At 37.4% G+C, this 17,091-nt stretch overlaps 1 protein-coding gene across 2 annotated transcripts in view; it reads right to left on the reverse strand.

Annotated features, from left to right (window-relative positions):
• The window catches only part of LOC129782210 (uncharacterized), a 293,740-nt gene that overhangs the window by 218,130 nt on the left and 58,519 nt on the right, over positions 1 to 17,091 (reverse strand). Inside the window, exon 1 of one of the 2 annotated variants that reach the window (XM_055789579.1) lies at positions 13,191 to 13,241. The exons of the other annotated variant lie outside the window; for it this stretch is intronic. The gene's annotated coding sequence lies outside the window, so the exon portion shown is untranslated. Of the gene's footprint in view, positions 1 to 13,190; positions 13,242 to 17,091 lie in introns of those variants that run through there. 2 annotated transcript variants of the gene reach the window in all.

The following is a 17,091-nucleotide window of genomic DNA, read 5'->3' on the forward strand; positions in this document are numbered from 1 at the left end:
TTATTTATTGTGCATTCGTCTACATTCGAATTAAAGGTAAAACCTTGTAAAATTATATAGATTTCAATTTATAATTTTTCTCATTGATTTTTAAAGAGGTAAGCGGCCACAGGAGGTTACTCAGCTGGAGGTGCTGGAACCGGGTTTTGTGCCGCTTAAAGATAATTAACTGCCACATCCGCAGCAACCGGCCTGGGAGGAACCATTCGTGCCCGAGGAATGATATTTGGTCTCACTCCGTAAGCATCTGCTGAACGACAATTCTGCAAGCTTTTTCCAACCGATCGGTGTTATTGTTGCGGAAACAGCCGAGTTGATATAGATAGAGCAACACTCCTACGAAAACTACCGTTAAGCATCTTGCCGGAGACGAGTATAGATATACAGGTCGGACTCGATTATATGTGATTCGATTATATACAATTTTGGACTCGATTATATACAGCTTGGAAAAAAAAATTTTTTCTAGCTTATTTCAAGAAGGAAAGGAGAGCCTTTCAGCGTTAAGGTGATGTTTAAGTGGCTATTACATATGCAGTGGGGTAAAAATCGGGATTTTTTAAGATATTGCTTGAATTTTCACCAGGAATTGTTTAGATCGATATTGCAGCCAAATAATGAAAGATTCCAAATAATGAAAGAAAGTTGGGCGTCAAAGAACGAATTGTAGAGCGGTTAAAGAACTTCAATTTAATTGTTGCAAAACAATGTAGTTCAATTTAAAATTTTAGGATAAAATTAATAATAACACATTAAAAATTATTAACTTTGAAGTTTTTCACTTCCAAAATGTTATTAACATCCACTAATTGAGTTGTTCCACTACTAATCCTGTACTAATTTTTCTTATCTTGCAAATGAAATCATCAAAATTGTCTTCCTTAGCGTACTTTTTAATGTAGAGCCAGTTTGAAGCAACAGAGTCCGAAACAAAAAAAAACTATCTCTTCTCTGTTCTATAAAAAAAAATGTGGTAATATCTAATCGTTACTGAAAATAATCTGCCAGTTCCTCTGGGAATTTAAAATAACATTCAAGTGAAAGAGTTTATTTTAATGTTTTCTATCCATGTAACACTGTGACCAAATACATTTGGTTTTGTGATTTTTCAATCAATCGCAATTAACAGAATAGCTTCTGAAGATTATTCTTCCCTATCAGTAGAATATTTCCGTATCCAATATTGGATGCATAAAACCTTGTGCATCCAACGTAACACTCTCGTTTTCGAAGTCCCCCAAATATTCATTCATTCAGAATGAATTCAGATTCAAATTCAAACAAATGATCTCTAAATCAATGATAATCCTACGTCACCCTTGCGGTTATACCATAGATATAACCCACTTCCTGTTTTTCTTGTTGCTGATGCAGTGACGCTAACTGAAACTAGCACAATGTCGCTAGTACTAGCACAATGTCGCATAGACAAGAATTTTTACATTTTCCGGATTTTTTGCAAAAAGGGACTGCATAATCATTATGAAGAGGGTTGGCGATACAACCGAGCCTTGGGGAATTCCCCTTTCTTGGATTTTCAATGAAGATTTTGTGTTGTTGACTATGGCTCTGAGTTCTATTTTCTAGGAAACTTTTCACATAGAAACCTAGTCTTCCACGGATCACCCAGTCGAAGAGACTCTTCAATACTGGATATCTCCATGCTGATCAAATGCTTTACTTAGATAAAGTGATGCCACATCTGCGTGGTGATCTTTCTCAATAACGTCATGTACAATAGCCTGTAGATCTTCGAGGTGATCTTCTGTGCATTTTCCCGCACGAAAAGCGAACTGTCTTGGATCGAGCAGCTTATTAGACTCTAAAAAGGTCTTTAGGCGTCGATTTACTATCCTTTCTAGAACTTTTCCAACACAACTCAAAAGAGTCGAAAATTGTATAGAAGATGTTGGTTTTGACTACGTCTTTCATTTCTGTACCGGGGTGTTAGTTCAAAGTTTCTAAAACGAGAGAGTGACGCTGGACTGCAAGGTTTTGAACGTTAATACCTCTTTACCGGCTGGATGGAGTGGTATAATAATCACTTCATCCAAGAGATAAAATGTCAACGAATTATATGATTGTCACTTATCGGTTCAAAAGCTTAAAAATTGCTTTGAAAGCAAGCTATTGAAATCATAACAATCTTGCTCATTGATGATGATTGGTGATCGCAATGTGTTCCCGAACACGGTCACAAAATATAGGCACATGAAGAAACCGTGATTTGTTTTGCTCGCTTGCATGAGCTTCGTATTACGGAATGGAGGAGTAGGCATGACAATATGGGGTTGCAGTAGAAATGAACACACTTTTAAAATCAAAATTATGAATGAGAATTAATTTTCCCAAACCAAATTAGTACTCTATGTAAATGAAAATCACTTTTGCTTGCAAGTAGTGAAAAAATATCATGCAAAAATTGTGTCTCTAGATAATTTTATATTATAATGTTATGTTCTGGTGAGAATATCTGAAAAATCTGAAAATCGTTTAAATTAGGGTCATAACGACGTACGTCTAATAGGTAAATAACACCAAGAAAAAAATTTCATACAAATTTTAGCAATTTAAAACTGCTTTAAGGGCGACTGATAGAGAATAGCTGGTCTCATACAAACTAATGTCGTATCCAGATGACACCATTCCACCGTCAACGCGAAAAGCAGACATACGCAAGGCGTGAGTACTTTCACTCGCATCGGTTTCTGTTCTGCTTTCGCATGGAACAGTCATGAAAAATTGTTTGCGTATGAATGCGTCCGAGCGAAGTAATATTCGCACCCATTTACGCATTCGGCTTGGTGTTCCCGTGATGTAATCCAATAGCATCAGTTTGACTTGGTGTTCCCGTGATGTAATCCAATAGCATCAGTTTGGCTTGGTGTTCCCGTGATGTAATCCAATAGCATTTGGATCCAAAAATGGTCCAGTCGGTAATTTTTCCGATCATAGAGAACAAACTCATTGCACCACTGATACGCTCAAAATATTTCAAAAATCCAAATATTTGTCGAGTTGTTATCCAATCAATTTTAGATCGGAACCAATGACGGAGAGGTCGAGAGAGAACGCGGTTTTGGTCATAGAATACGTCAACGGCGATCGCTTCATAAGTTTTCCAACCAGTGCTTTAAACAATCTTTGGTTTTTAAATTACAACATACGAATCAACAAATAAGAAGAATAAAAAAATTGATTGTTCTATTGTACATACCTTTCAATTCATCGACAACAGACATGCTTTCATTGCTAGACAACGTATTTCCAGTATCAGAATTCTTTTGTTTTGAGCCTGTTTGTTGTGAAGGAACGTCATTTCGAATGGCTGAATTTTGTGCGATATCATCTAAAGATTTCTGGATGCAATCACCTGAAAATATACATGAGGGTAAAAAAGTATTTAATGAAAGTCATAGCCGGAAAATTACTTCATTTAATTAAAAAAAGTTAAGATAATTTAATCACAGTTGTTATCAATAACCTATTACAATGCAAATTGATTGGACAAAACACTTCAGTTTGTTTGTACTCATACATTTAGTTTACACACCGTCGGTTTCGTACAGAATCATACACGTTTTGTTTTACTTCTACAACTTTTTCGGACACGTTGCAGAGTTATGCTCACACAAACTGCGTCGTCAATCTAAGAACACACGGGAACTTCCGATCGGACACAATTTTTTCTTCACGCGAATTCTCGGGAAACAAAAACACACTTTTAGGTATAGTCTTTTTCTCTACACAAGCCAAAGGATAACTTCAAAAACACACAGCCCTCGGTTGAGTGCAATTTACGGCTGGAATTTTGCAATCGGCTGACTGCACACAAAAATTTTGAAGGTAGCACGGAAGCGGGATCGGTTGAGCCAACACGATGTAATCACCTAAGACAAGACGTGACAACTGGCTTCTTACTCTTCTTTCTGCATTTTCTTCGACCAAGTGCTAGATAACAGGGAAGCGAGATGTGAAGGTTGCCAAATGTTATAAAATTTCGGAAGATTATTTTCCCATGAAAAACATGTGTTCTTCGTATCATGTATTTTCTGAGTTGCATAATTTTTTTTGTATTAATCTTCCGACCGAATATCACATATTTTAAACAATAAGTATTTTCCTGTTATTTTGGTATCCAAAAAATAAAATGTGAAGAGATAAAGAAAACTAGAAAACGTAGATTTGATAGTAGGTGTATGATATGTTGACATATATGAATTAAATTCAAAGTTCATTTTATTTATCAAGAGATTACGGGCCTTACCGTTTACACTTCAAGATGAAAACGGAATGGACGACACGCCATGAAATTTCGTTTTACGAGTTAGAGAAAATGATGGGTTTTCAGGTAGAATGAACACTCTTCAAATAGAAATTATGAATGAAAATTAACTTCTCCGTATCATATTAGTGTTGATTGTGAATGGAAAACTTTGCTTTCTTCATTTGGTAAAATAATCTCGTACAAAAATTGTGTCTGAAGATAATTTTATATTATAATGAGTAGTTTTAGTGAGAATATCGCAAAGTGTATAGAAAACAGGTCAAGTTAGGGTAAGAAAGACGTTCTTCAAGTAAATAAATAACGCCAAGTAAAAATTTTCATTCAGGTTTTAACAATTTAAAAGTGCCTTCGGGCCGAGTAGTAAGACTTGTTAAAAGCTTATTTCGTTTCCAGATATCGATACCGTATCTCTGTCATCGCGGATAAACTTCAATTCGTTTTTACCGTGGAGTGTATACGGAAATAAGGCCTTATAATTTAACTTTGATATCGTTCAAATACTAACAGTACTGAAATATTGATAAAATCATACATTCCCAAATAATAACATAGCGTTTATTCAGGTTTTTTTTCTGTAGGTATGTATGGTTTATTCAAGTTCCAATATGATTTTAAATACTTTTCTGCTGCGTTGGTTGTTATTTGTTATTAGATTATAATTATATTGCTAACTGCTTTACGGTTGGAAAATAATTGAATGCTCTTCTCTGTTAGGTCGCTGCTATTATGCTATGCTAGATGGCAAAATAATCCCGAAAAGATGTAGGGTGGAAATTCCGATGCAATGTTTCCTTCTCTTCGGGAACACCGGACGTAATAGAAACGAAAATATACCAAAAAAATCCATTATAGAAATTATCGCTAAATTGAAATGTGAATGCAACAATTATTCAATTTTGAATATATTTGGCAACATATTTATCTTTGTTAATTTTGTTTGCAAGTGGTCCGAGTTTGACAGAAGTGGTGGTCCGGAATCGGCCCCCTATTGTCATGTCTCGTCTCAGGCTTCGTTTATTGCGATAGTTGCACCGTATTCGTTCGATTAATAATTGATTTCTGTATCGGGGATCACTAGTCACCAATATATACACAGTAGAATATAAATTGAAGCATTGTTTGTTTACAATGACATAAAGCTGCAAGGTCATCACCTGGTCTTATAGAAGGAGGAAGGAGAATAGAAGGAGTTACAGAGTATTGCTGTACGAATTTTCAAACGCGTTTTTCTCAAAACCATGTTTTTCAATTGGTGGTATCAATATATCAGGATCTACTCGACCGATTTGGCTGATATTTTTTATCAGCATTTAAAAATTAATTATCTAAAGCGTTACATGCCGTTTTGACGTAGAACTACGTCTTTCATTAAGGGTGCCAAATCAGAAAACAGGTCACGTTTTTATGAAATAAAGTTAATGTTAATAACTATTTTTGCCGCGAACAGATTTTGGCGATTTACATACTAAACGAATCGGAAATTCCCTAAGATTTGTTTAATATGCTATACATTGGAATCTCCTGGTTCGTAAATGGTTAAAATTCATGAAAACTTTAAGCGTTTTCATTTTTCCTTACATTTGTTCTGTCCATTTGCGTGCTTTCCAGAACAGAGCTGTCAATAACGAGCATTGAAGGGGAAATCGTAGGATTTAAAGTCTCCGCGAACAGAGGAAAAGAAGAAGATTGAAGGGGAACACTTGCCTAGAGTATAAACAGTGGATCTCGCTGAGGCAAACTTTTATCATTCCACTCCGACCGTCGACAGAGACGGACGTGTTTGGAGCTCCATTCATTACCTGATTTTTAAAAAGCTATTTATTTCTCTTTTCAGATTGTCTACCTGCGATTCATCAACTACCTGTCTGCCCTTGAGGACTACAACAATGGGGAAAACCCGGTCAACCGACCCAGGCATACCACATGGCACCAACAAACGACATCGATCGGACACCGGCAAGGAGCCAATATTAGAAAGAAACCGCTATGCTTTATTGGATGGCCATACCGAGGAGGAACCAACTACCGAGAAAGTAAATGTAGAGAAAAAGGTGAAAGTACCACCTTATTTTACAACATCGAGAGATATAGGAACTTTGAGGTCTGAACTGCTGGCGCTGAAATTGCAGCCAGTTTTTAAAATATGCAGCATCGGGATTAAAATCACTAGTCCCAACCTGGAGCAATATAAAATAATTGGATCATACCTGAAATCAAAAAATCATGAGTTTTACACTCACGATACGCCGTCTGAAAAACCATTTAAGGTGGTGTTGCGAGGTCTTCCTGCTATTGAGTTGGAGGATATTAAAAAAGATCTGGAACAATCATACAATATTCAGCCGTTAGCTGTATATCGGATGACTAGGCATAAAACGCCAGACAATGGGTATTCCAATGTTTTGTACCTGATCCACTTCAAGAAAGGATCAGCCAACATAACTCGCATAAGAGAAATCAGTGAGATCTTCAACATCTCGGTACAATGGGACCGATACAAACCTCAACATCGGGATGAAACGCAATGTTCAAATTGCCTTGGTTTCGGACACGGAACAAGAAACTGTCACATGAAAACTCGTTGTGGCAAGTGTGCTGCTGACCACCTAACAAGCACTTGCAGCCTTCCAGAAAAAGAACCTCGCAAATGCGTTAACTGTGGCGAAAGTCACCAAGCCACCAGCCGTAGCTGCACAAAACGTGCGGATTTTAAACGTATCTGGAAGCAAGCTACTGATAAAACACAGAATAGGAAGAAGGTTCCAGAATTTACTGACAAAGAGTTCCCTCCAATGGTTTCTCGCACGATTCCTGTTCTTCCTCCTCTTCCACTTCCTACAGGTCGCCCCCAAACGGCATCTTCTAGCGAAAAGCCAAAAAAGGAGCAACCGAGCTATAGTAAGGTTGCAGCTATTGGTTTATCACCTACACCAAAACCTTCACCTCATTCCTCTTCTACTGAGGAGCTTTATAGCATGCAAGAACTTGCAACCCTGTTCTTGAACTAGATCGACAGACTAGAAGTTGTCGCAACCAACAGGAACAAGTACAAGTTATGCTACATTTTTATTATAACCATGGATCGGTCATCTCTAAGGCTAATTAATTGGAATGCCTGCTCTCTTAAGAGTAAGCTTATCGAGTTCACTGACTTCCTGGTGACAAACAGCATCGACGTAGCTATCGTTACTGAGACGCATCTTAAACCGAATATTAATATTCGAGTCCCGAATTATCGTCTATTGAGAATGGATCGTGCTGGTTCTGGTGGAGGAGGTGTTGCCTTAGCCATCAGAAATAACATCAGATATCGACTTTTGCCGTGTCTGAAACTCAACATCATCGAAGCTATTGGGGCGGAAATCACAACATCGATTGGGTCTATTATCGTGATTGCGGTCTACTATCCCAAACAGACGTCAATCAGAGATGGCTCAGCGTTGCTTTTTAAAAACGATATCATCAAGCTAACACGAAGGCAGTCGAAATACGTCATCGGCGGGGACATTAATGCTCGACATCAGTCCTGGGGAAACCAAAGGAGGAATCAATATGGAGTGACTCTAAATGATGATCTACAGTGTGGGCGCTACAGGATTCTTAGTCCAGCGACCCCTACTCGCATTTCTCGTTCTGGAGTACACTCCATAATTGATTTCTTCATTACCAACATGGATCGCCACATCGGTGATCCTATTGCCCTTAACGAGTTGAGTTCGGATCACTTCCCAGTGATGGTTGAATTGGGAGTGAATGTCGTAGTCAGGAGGCCACAATGTAGACGGGACCATCATCGTGCGAATTGGGTGGAATTCCAGCAGCTTATTGACAACAACATTGATCTCAATCAACCTCTTGAATCTCCCGAAGATATCGAAGCAACAGTCAGCTCTATTCAAACTGCAGTTATTCAGGCTCGCCAAAACCACATCCCAGAAACGATTCAGGTGAGTGACTCTGTTCAAATTGATTCCATTACTAAACATTTGATTAGGCTTCGGAACCTCTATCGAAGGCAGTACCAACGTACTGGTATTCGAGAGAGGAAACGACAGTATAATCAGTTAACCAAGGTTATCCAGGCCAGAATGATTGATCTCCGTAACAAAAAATTCGCAAAATATATTAGTAAACTTCCGAATAACTCCAAGCCTTTTTGGAGGCTCGCTAAAATTCTCAAGACCAAGTCTAATCCTATTCCTCCTCTTCTTCAACCTGACAATTCAGAACGATTGATAACACCTGCCGAAAAGGCTAATGCAATTGGCAACCATTTCGCTAGTTCACACAATCTTGGCCAGAACATTACAAGTCCATTTGAAGCTTCGGCGAATGATACTGTAAGGGCTATTGACAATATCCATTCTGTACCTCAAGAGAGTGAAATCATCTCGACTGCAGAGGTTATCTCGGTTATACGCTCGTTGAAGAATATGAAGGGCCCCGGCTTCGACAGTATATTTAACATTGAGTTGAAACATCTTAGTAACAACTTATATGAAATTATGACTTCTGTCTTCAACAGATGTCTATCACTTGGCTACTTCCCCTCGAGTTGGAAGTTGGCAAAAGTGATCCCGATACTAAAACCCGGAAAAGATCCTTCTTCTTCAAAGAGCTATCGACCAATTAGCCTTCTCCCAGCATTTTCGAAAGTATTCGAAAAAATTATATTAACGCGCATTCTTGCTTTTGCAGATGAGCACAATATATTTTTGGATGAGCAGTTTGGATTCCGAAAAGGTCACTCTACAATTCAGACGAAACAAGTCAGTTTCAAAATCATCTGCCATGGCACTTCTTGATGTTGAAAAAGCATTTGATAATGTTTGGCATAATGGTCTCATTTACAAGCTTCAGAACTTTGGTTTTCCTACATACTTGATAAAAATTATAAAAAAATATCTTTCTGATAGAGCGTTCAATGTTTCTATAAACAATATTTCATCAGAGAAATTCATTGTGAATGCAGGTGTTCCTCAAGGATCCATCTTGGGACCAATTCTTTTCAATATCTACACTTCATGCTTGGTTTTAAAGTCTGTGTTAGGGAACATTTTTCGATGAGAACAAAAGTCCCCCTACTTTCATGTATTTGCAATGCCGATTTCCCCAAGGCTGCTTGGTTTTGATGGCTGTGTTAGGGAAACCGTAAATCGGGCCAATCAGAACGATGCAGTTAGGGCGTTTAGATAACGCCTAATATTTTACAGTTATTCAATTGTTTATCTAATGAAAAACAACATTTTGTTAGTTGCGATAGATGCGTAGAAATATTCCCTATCAAGTGATGCAAACATCTCTCCTATCCAGTAAGAAATGTTCGAGCTATAAGCATTCGAAATCTTTCATTTTTTCCTGCATGTTCTGTGTTTAGGTTTTCATTTTACCCTCCATATATTCCGGTTATACGTAGTCCCACGTCAAAACGGCAAATGGTTTTAAAAGTTATAGTTTCTGCAGCAAATTATTTATTGTGCATTCGTCTACATTCGAATTAAAGGTAAAACCTTGTAAAATTATATAGATTTCAATTTATAATTTTTCTCATTGATTTTTAAAGAGGTAAGCGGCCACAGGAGGTTACTCAGCTGGAGGTGCTGGAACCGGGTTTTGTGCCGCTTAAAGATAATTAACTGCCACATCCGCAGCAACCGGCCTGGGAGGAACCATTCGTGCCCGAGGAATGATATTTGGTCTCACTCCGTAAGCATTGTTGATCTGCTGAACGACAATTCTGCGAGCTTTTTCCAACCGATCGGTGTTATTGTTGCGGAAACAGCCGAGTTGATATAGATAGAGCAACACTCCTACGAAAACTACCGTTAAGCATCTTGCCGGAGACGAGTATAGATATACAGGTCGGACTCGATTATATGTGATTCGATTATATACAATTTTGGACTCGATTATATACAGCTTGGAAAAAAAAATTTTTTCTAGCTTATTTCAAGAAGGAAAGGAGAGCCTTTCAGCGTTAAGGTGATGTTTAAGTGGCTATTACATATGCAGTGGGGTAAAAATCGGGATTTTTTAAGATATTGCTTGAATTTTCACCAGGAATTGTTTAGATCGATATTGCAGCCAAATAATGAAAGATTCCAAATAATGAAAGAAAGTTGGGCGTCAAAGAACGAATTGTAGAGCGGTTAAAGAACTTCAATTTAATTGTTGCAAAACAATGTAGTTCAATTTAAAATTTTAGGATAAAATTAATAATAACACATTAAAAATTATTAACTTTGAAGTTTTTCACTTCCAAAATGTTATTAACATCCACTAATTGAGTTGTTCCACTACTAATCCTGTACTAATTTTTCTTATCTTGCAAATGAAATCATCAAAATTGTCTTCCTTAGCGTACTTTTTAATGTAGAGCCAGTTTGAAGCAACAGAGTCCGAAACAAAAAAAAACTATCTCTTCTCTGTTCTATAAAAAAAATGTGGTAATATCTAATCGTTACTGAAAATAATCTGCCAGTTCCTCTGGGAATTTAAAATAACATTCAAGTGAAAGAGTTTATTTTAATGTTTTCTATCCATGTAACACTGTGACCAAATACATTTGGTTTTGTGATTTTTCAATCAATCGCAATTAACAGAATAGCTTCTGAAGATTATTCTTCCCTATCAGTAGAATATTTCCGTATCCAATATTGGATGCATAAAACCTTGTGCATCCAACGTAACACTCTCGTTTTCGAAGTCCCCCAAATATTCATTCATTCAGAATGAATTCAGATTCAAATTCAAACAAATGATCTCTAAATCAACGATAATCCTACGTCACCCTTGCGGTTATACCATAGATATAACCCACTTCCTGTTTTTCTTGTTGCTGATGCAGTGACGCTAACTGAAACTAGCACAATGTCGCTAGTACTAGCACAATGTCGCATAGACAAGAATTTTTACATTTTCCGGATTTTTTGCAAAAAGGGACTGCATAATAATTATGAAGAGGGTTGGCGATACAACCGAGCCTTGGGGAATTCCCCTTTCTTGGATTTTCAATGAAGATTTTGTGTTGTTGACTATGGCTCTGAGTTCTATTTTCTAGGAAACTTTTCACATAGAAACCTAGTCTTCCACGGATCACCCAGTCGAAGAGACTCTTCAATACTGGATATCTCCATGCTGATCAAATGCTTTACTTAGATAAAGTGATGCCACATCTGCGTGGTGATCTTTCTCAATAACGTCATGTACAATAGCCTGTAGATCTTCGAGGTGATCTTCTGTGCATTTTCCCGCACGAAAAGCGAACTGTCTTGGATCGAGCAGCTTATTAGACTCTAAAAAGGTCTTTAGGCGTCGATTTACTATCCTTTCTAGAACTTTTCCAACACAACTCAAAAGAGTCGAAAATTGTATAGAAGATGTTGGTTTTGACTACGTCTTTCATTTCTGTACCGGGGTGTTAGTTCAAAGTTTCTAAAACGAGAGAGTGACGCTGGACTGCAAGGTTTTGAACGTTAATACCTCTTTACCGGCTGGATGGAGTGGTATAATAATCACTTCATCCAAGAGATAAAATGTCAACGAATTATATGATTGTCACTTATCGGTTCAAAAGCTTAAAAATTGCTTTGAAAGCAAGCTATTGAAATCATAACAATCTTGCTCATTGATGATGATTGGTGATCGCAATGTGTTCCCGAACACGGTCACAAAATATAGGCACATGAAGAAACCGTGATTTGTTTTGCTCGCTTGCATGAGCTTCGTATTACGGAATGGAGGAGTAGGCATGACAATATGGGGTTGCAGTAGAAATGAACACACTTTTAAAATCAAAATTATGAATGAGAATTAATTTTCCCAAACCAAATTAGTACTCTATGTAAATGAAAATCACTTTTGCTTGCAAGTAGTGAAAAAATATCATGCAAAAATTGTGTCTCTAGATAATTTTATATTATAATGTTATGTTCTGGTGAGAATATCTGAAAAATCTGAAAATCTTTTAAATTAGGGTCATAACGACGTACGTCTAATAGGTAAATAACACCAAGAAAAAAATTTCATACAAATTTTAGCAATTTAAAACTGCTTTAAGGGCGACTGATAGAGAATAGCTGGTCTCATACAAACTAATGTCGTATCCAGATGACACCATTCCACCGTCAACGCGAAAAGCAGACATACGCAAGGCGTGAGTACTTTCACTCGCATCGGTTTCTGTTCTGCTTTCGCATGGAACAGTCATGAAAAATTGTTTGCGTATGAATGCGTCCGAGCGAAGTAATATTCGCACCCATTTACGCATTCGGCTTGGTGTTCCCGTGATGTAATCCAATAGCATCAGTTTGACTTGGTGTTCCCGTGATGTAATCCAATAGCATCAGTTTGGCTTGGTGTTCCCGTGATGTAATCCAATAGCATTTGGATCCAAAAATGGTCCAGTCGGTAATTTTTCCGATCATAGAGAACAAACTCATTGCACCACTGATACGCTCAAAATATTTCAAAAATCCAAATATTTGTCGAGTTGTTATCCAATCAATTTTAGATCGGAACCAATGACGGAGAGGTCGAGAGAGAACGCGGTTTTGGTCATAGAATACGTCAACGGCGATCGCTTCATAAGTTTTCCAACCAGTGCTTTAAACAATCTTTGGTTTTTAAATTACAACATACGAATCAACAAATTAGAAGAATAAAAAAATTGATTGTTCTATTGTACATACCTTTCAATTCATCGACAACAGACATGCTTTCATTGCTAGACAACGTATTTCCAGTATCAGAATTCTTTTGTTTTGAGCCTGTTTGTTGTGAAGGAACGTCATTTCGAATGGCTGAATTTTGTGCGATATCATCTAGATTTCTGGATGCAATCACCTGAAAATATACATGAGGGTAAAAAAGTATTTAATGAAAGTCATAGCCGGAAAATCACTTCATTTAATTAAAAAAAGTTAAGATAATTTAATCACAGTTGTTATCAATAACCTATTACAATGCAAATTGATTGGACAAAACACTTCAGTTTGTTTGTACTCATACATTTAGTTTACACACCGTCGGTTTCGTACAGAATCATACACGTTTTGTTTTACTTCTACAACTTTTTCGGACACGTTGCAGAGTTATGCTCACACAAACTGCGTCGTCAATCTAAGAACACACGGGAACTTCCGATCGGACACAATTTTTTCTTCACGCGAATTCTCGGGAAACAAAAACACACTTTTAGGTATAGTCTTTTTCTCTACACAAGCCAAAGGATAACTTCAAAAACACACAGCCCTCGGTTGAGTGCAATTTACGGCTGGAATTTTGCAATCGGCTGACTGCACACAAAAATTTTGAAGGTAGCACGGAAGCGGGATCGGTTGAGCCAACACGATGTAATCACCTAAGACAAGACGTGACAACTGGCTTCTTACTCTTCTTTCTGCATTTTCTTCGACCAAGTGCTAGATAACAGGGAAGCGAGATGTGAAGGTTGCCAAATGTTATAAAATTTCGGAAGATTATTTTCCCATGAAAAACATGTGTTCTTCGAATCATGTATTTTCTGAGTTGCATAATTTTTTTTGTATTAATCTTCCGACCGAATATCACATATTTTAAACAATAAGTATTTTCCTGTTATTTTGGTATCCAAAAAATAAAATGTGAAGAGATAAAGAAAACTAGAAAACGTAGATTTGATAGTAGGTGTATGATATGTTGACATATATGAATTAAATTCAAAGTTCATTTTATTTATCAAGAGATTACGGGCCTTACCGTTTACACTTCAAGATGAAAACGGAATGGACGACACGCCATGAAATTTCGTTTTACGAGTTAGAGAAAATGATGGGTTTTCAGGTAGAATGAACACTCTTCAAATAGAAATTATGAATGAAAATTAACTTCTCCGTATCATATTAGTGTTGATTGTGAATGGAAAACTTTGCTTTCTTCATTTGGTAAAATAATCTCGTACAAAAATTGTGTCTGAAGATAATTTTATATTATAATGAGTAGTTTTAGTGAGAATATCGCAAAGTGTATAGAAAACAGGTCAAGTTAGGGTAAGAAAGACGTTCTTCAAGTAAATAAATAACGCCAAGTAAAAATTTTCATTCAGGTTTTAACAATTTAAAAGTGCCTTCGGGCCGAGTAGTAAGACTTGTTAAAAGCTTATTTCGTTTCCAGATATCGATACCGTATCTCTGTCATCGCGGATAAACTTCAATTCGTTTTTACCGTGGAGTGTATACGGAAATAAGGCCTTATAATTTAACTTTGATATCGTTCAAATACTAACAGTACTGAAATATTGATAAAATCATACATTCCCAAATAATAACATAGCGTTTATTCAGGTTTTTTTTTCTGTAGGTATGTATGGTTTATTCAAGTTCCAATATGATTTTAAATACTTTTCTGCTGCGTTGGTTGTTATTTGTTATTAGATTATAATTATATTGCTAACTGCTTTACGGTTGGAAAATAATTGAATGCTCTTCTCTGTTAGGTCGCTGCTATTATGCTATGCTAGATGGCAAAATAATCCCGAAAAGATGTAGGGTGGAAATTCCGATGCAATGTTTCCTTCTCTTCGGGAACACCGGACGTAATAGAAACGAAAATATACCAAAAAAATCCATTATAGAAATTATCGCTAAATTGAAATGTGAATGCAACAATTATTCAATTTTGAATATATTTGGCAACATATTTATCTTTGTTAATTTTGTTTGCAAGTGGTCCGAGTTTGACAGAAGTGGTGGTCCGGAATCGGCCCCCTATTGTCATGTCTCGTCTCAGGCTTCGTTTATTGCGATAGTTGCACCGTATTCGTTCGATTAATAATTGATTTCTGTATCGGGGATCACTAGTCACCAATATATACACAGTAGAATATAAATTGAAGCATTGTTTGTTTACAATGACATAAAGCTGCAAGGTCATCACCTGGTCTTATAGAAGGAGGAAGGAGAATAGAAGGAGTTACAGAGTATTGCTGTACGAATTTTCAAACGCGTTTTTCTCAAAACCATGTTTTTCAATTGGTGGTATCAATATATCAGGATCTACTCGACCGATTTGGCTGATATTTTTTATCAGCATTTAAAAATTAATTATCTAAAGCGTTACATGCCGTTTTGACGTAGAACTACGTCTTTCATTAAGGGTGCCAAATCAGAAAACAGGTCACGTTTTTATGAAATAAAGTTAATGTTAATAACTATTTTTGCCGCGAACAGATTTTGGCGATTTACATACTAAACGAATCGGAAATTCCCTAAGATTTGTTTAATATGCTATACATTGGAATCTCCTGGTTCGTAAATGGTTAAAATTCATGAAAACTTTAAGCGTTTTCATTTTTCCTTACATTTGTTCTGTCCATTTGCGTGCTTTCCAGAACAGAGCTGTCAATAACGAGCATTGAAGGGGAAATCGTAGGATTTAAAGTCTCCGCGAACAGAGGAAAAGAAGAAGATTGAAGGGGAACACTTGCCTAGAGTATAAACAGTGGATCTCGCTGAGGCAAACTTTTATCATTCCACTCCGACCGTCGACAGAGACGGACGTGTTTGGAGCTCCATTCATTACCTGATTTTTAAAAAGCTATTTATTTCTCTTTTCAGATTGTCTACCTGCGATTCATCAACTACCTGTCTGCCCTTGAGGACTACAACAATGGGGAAAACCCGGTCAACCGACCCAGGCATACCACATGGCACCAACAAACGACATCGATCGGACACCGGCAAGGAGCCAATATTAGAAAGAAACCGCTATGCTTTATTGGATGGCCATACCGAGGAGGAACCAACTACCGAGAAAGTAAATGTAGAGAAAAAGGTGAAAGTACCACCTTATTTTACAACATCGAGAGATATAGGAACTTTGAGGTCTGAACTGCTGGCGCTGAAATTGCAGCCAGTTTTTAAAATATGCAGCATCGGGATTAAAATCACTAGTCCCAACCTGGAGCAATATAAAATAATTGGATCATACCTGAAATCAAAAAATCATGAGTTTTACACTCACGATACGCCGTCTGAAAAACCATTTAAGGTGGTGTTGCGAGGTCTTCCTGCTATTGAGTTGGAGGATATTAAAAAAGATCTGGAACAATCATACAATATTCAGCCGTTAGCTGTATATCGGATGACTAGGCATAAAACGCCAGACAATGGGTATTCCAATGTTTTGTACCTGATCCACTTCAAGAAAGGATCAGCCAACATAACTCGCATAAGAGAAATCAGTGAGATCTTCAACATCTCGGTACAATGGGACCGATACAAACCTCAACATCGGGATGAAACGCAATGTTCAAATTGCCTTGGTTTCGGACACGGAACAAGAAACTGTCACATGAAAACTCGTTGTGGCAAGTGTGCTGCTGACCACCTAACAAGCACTTGCAGCCTTCCAGAAAAAGAACCTCGCAAATGCGTTAACTGTGGCGAAAGTCACCAAGCCACCAGCCGTAGCTGCACAAAACGTGCGGATTTTAAACGTATCTGGAAGCAAGCTACTGATAAAACACAGAATAGGAAGAAGGTTCCAGAATTTACTGACAAAGAGTTCCCTCCAATGGTTTCTCGCACGATTCCTGTTCTTCCTCCTCTTCCACTTCCTACAGGTCGCCCCCAAACGGCCTCTTCTAGCGAAAAGCCAAAAAAGGAGCAACCGAGCTATAGTAAGGTTGCAGCTATTGGTTTATCACCTACACCAAAACCTTCACCTCATTCCTCTTCTACTGAGGAGCTTTATAGCATGCAAGAACTTGCAACCCTGTTCTTGAACTAGATCGACAGACTAGAAGTTGTCGCAACCAACAGGAA

The sequence above is a fragment of the Toxorhynchites rutilus genome, unplaced genomic scaffold (genome assembly GCF_029784135.1).
Source record: "Toxorhynchites rutilus septentrionalis strain SRP unplaced genomic scaffold, ASM2978413v1 HiC_scaffold_5, whole genome shotgun sequence".
In the NCBI taxonomy this organism is placed as follows: Eukaryota; Metazoa; Arthropoda; class Insecta; order Diptera; family Culicidae; genus Toxorhynchites; species Toxorhynchites rutilus.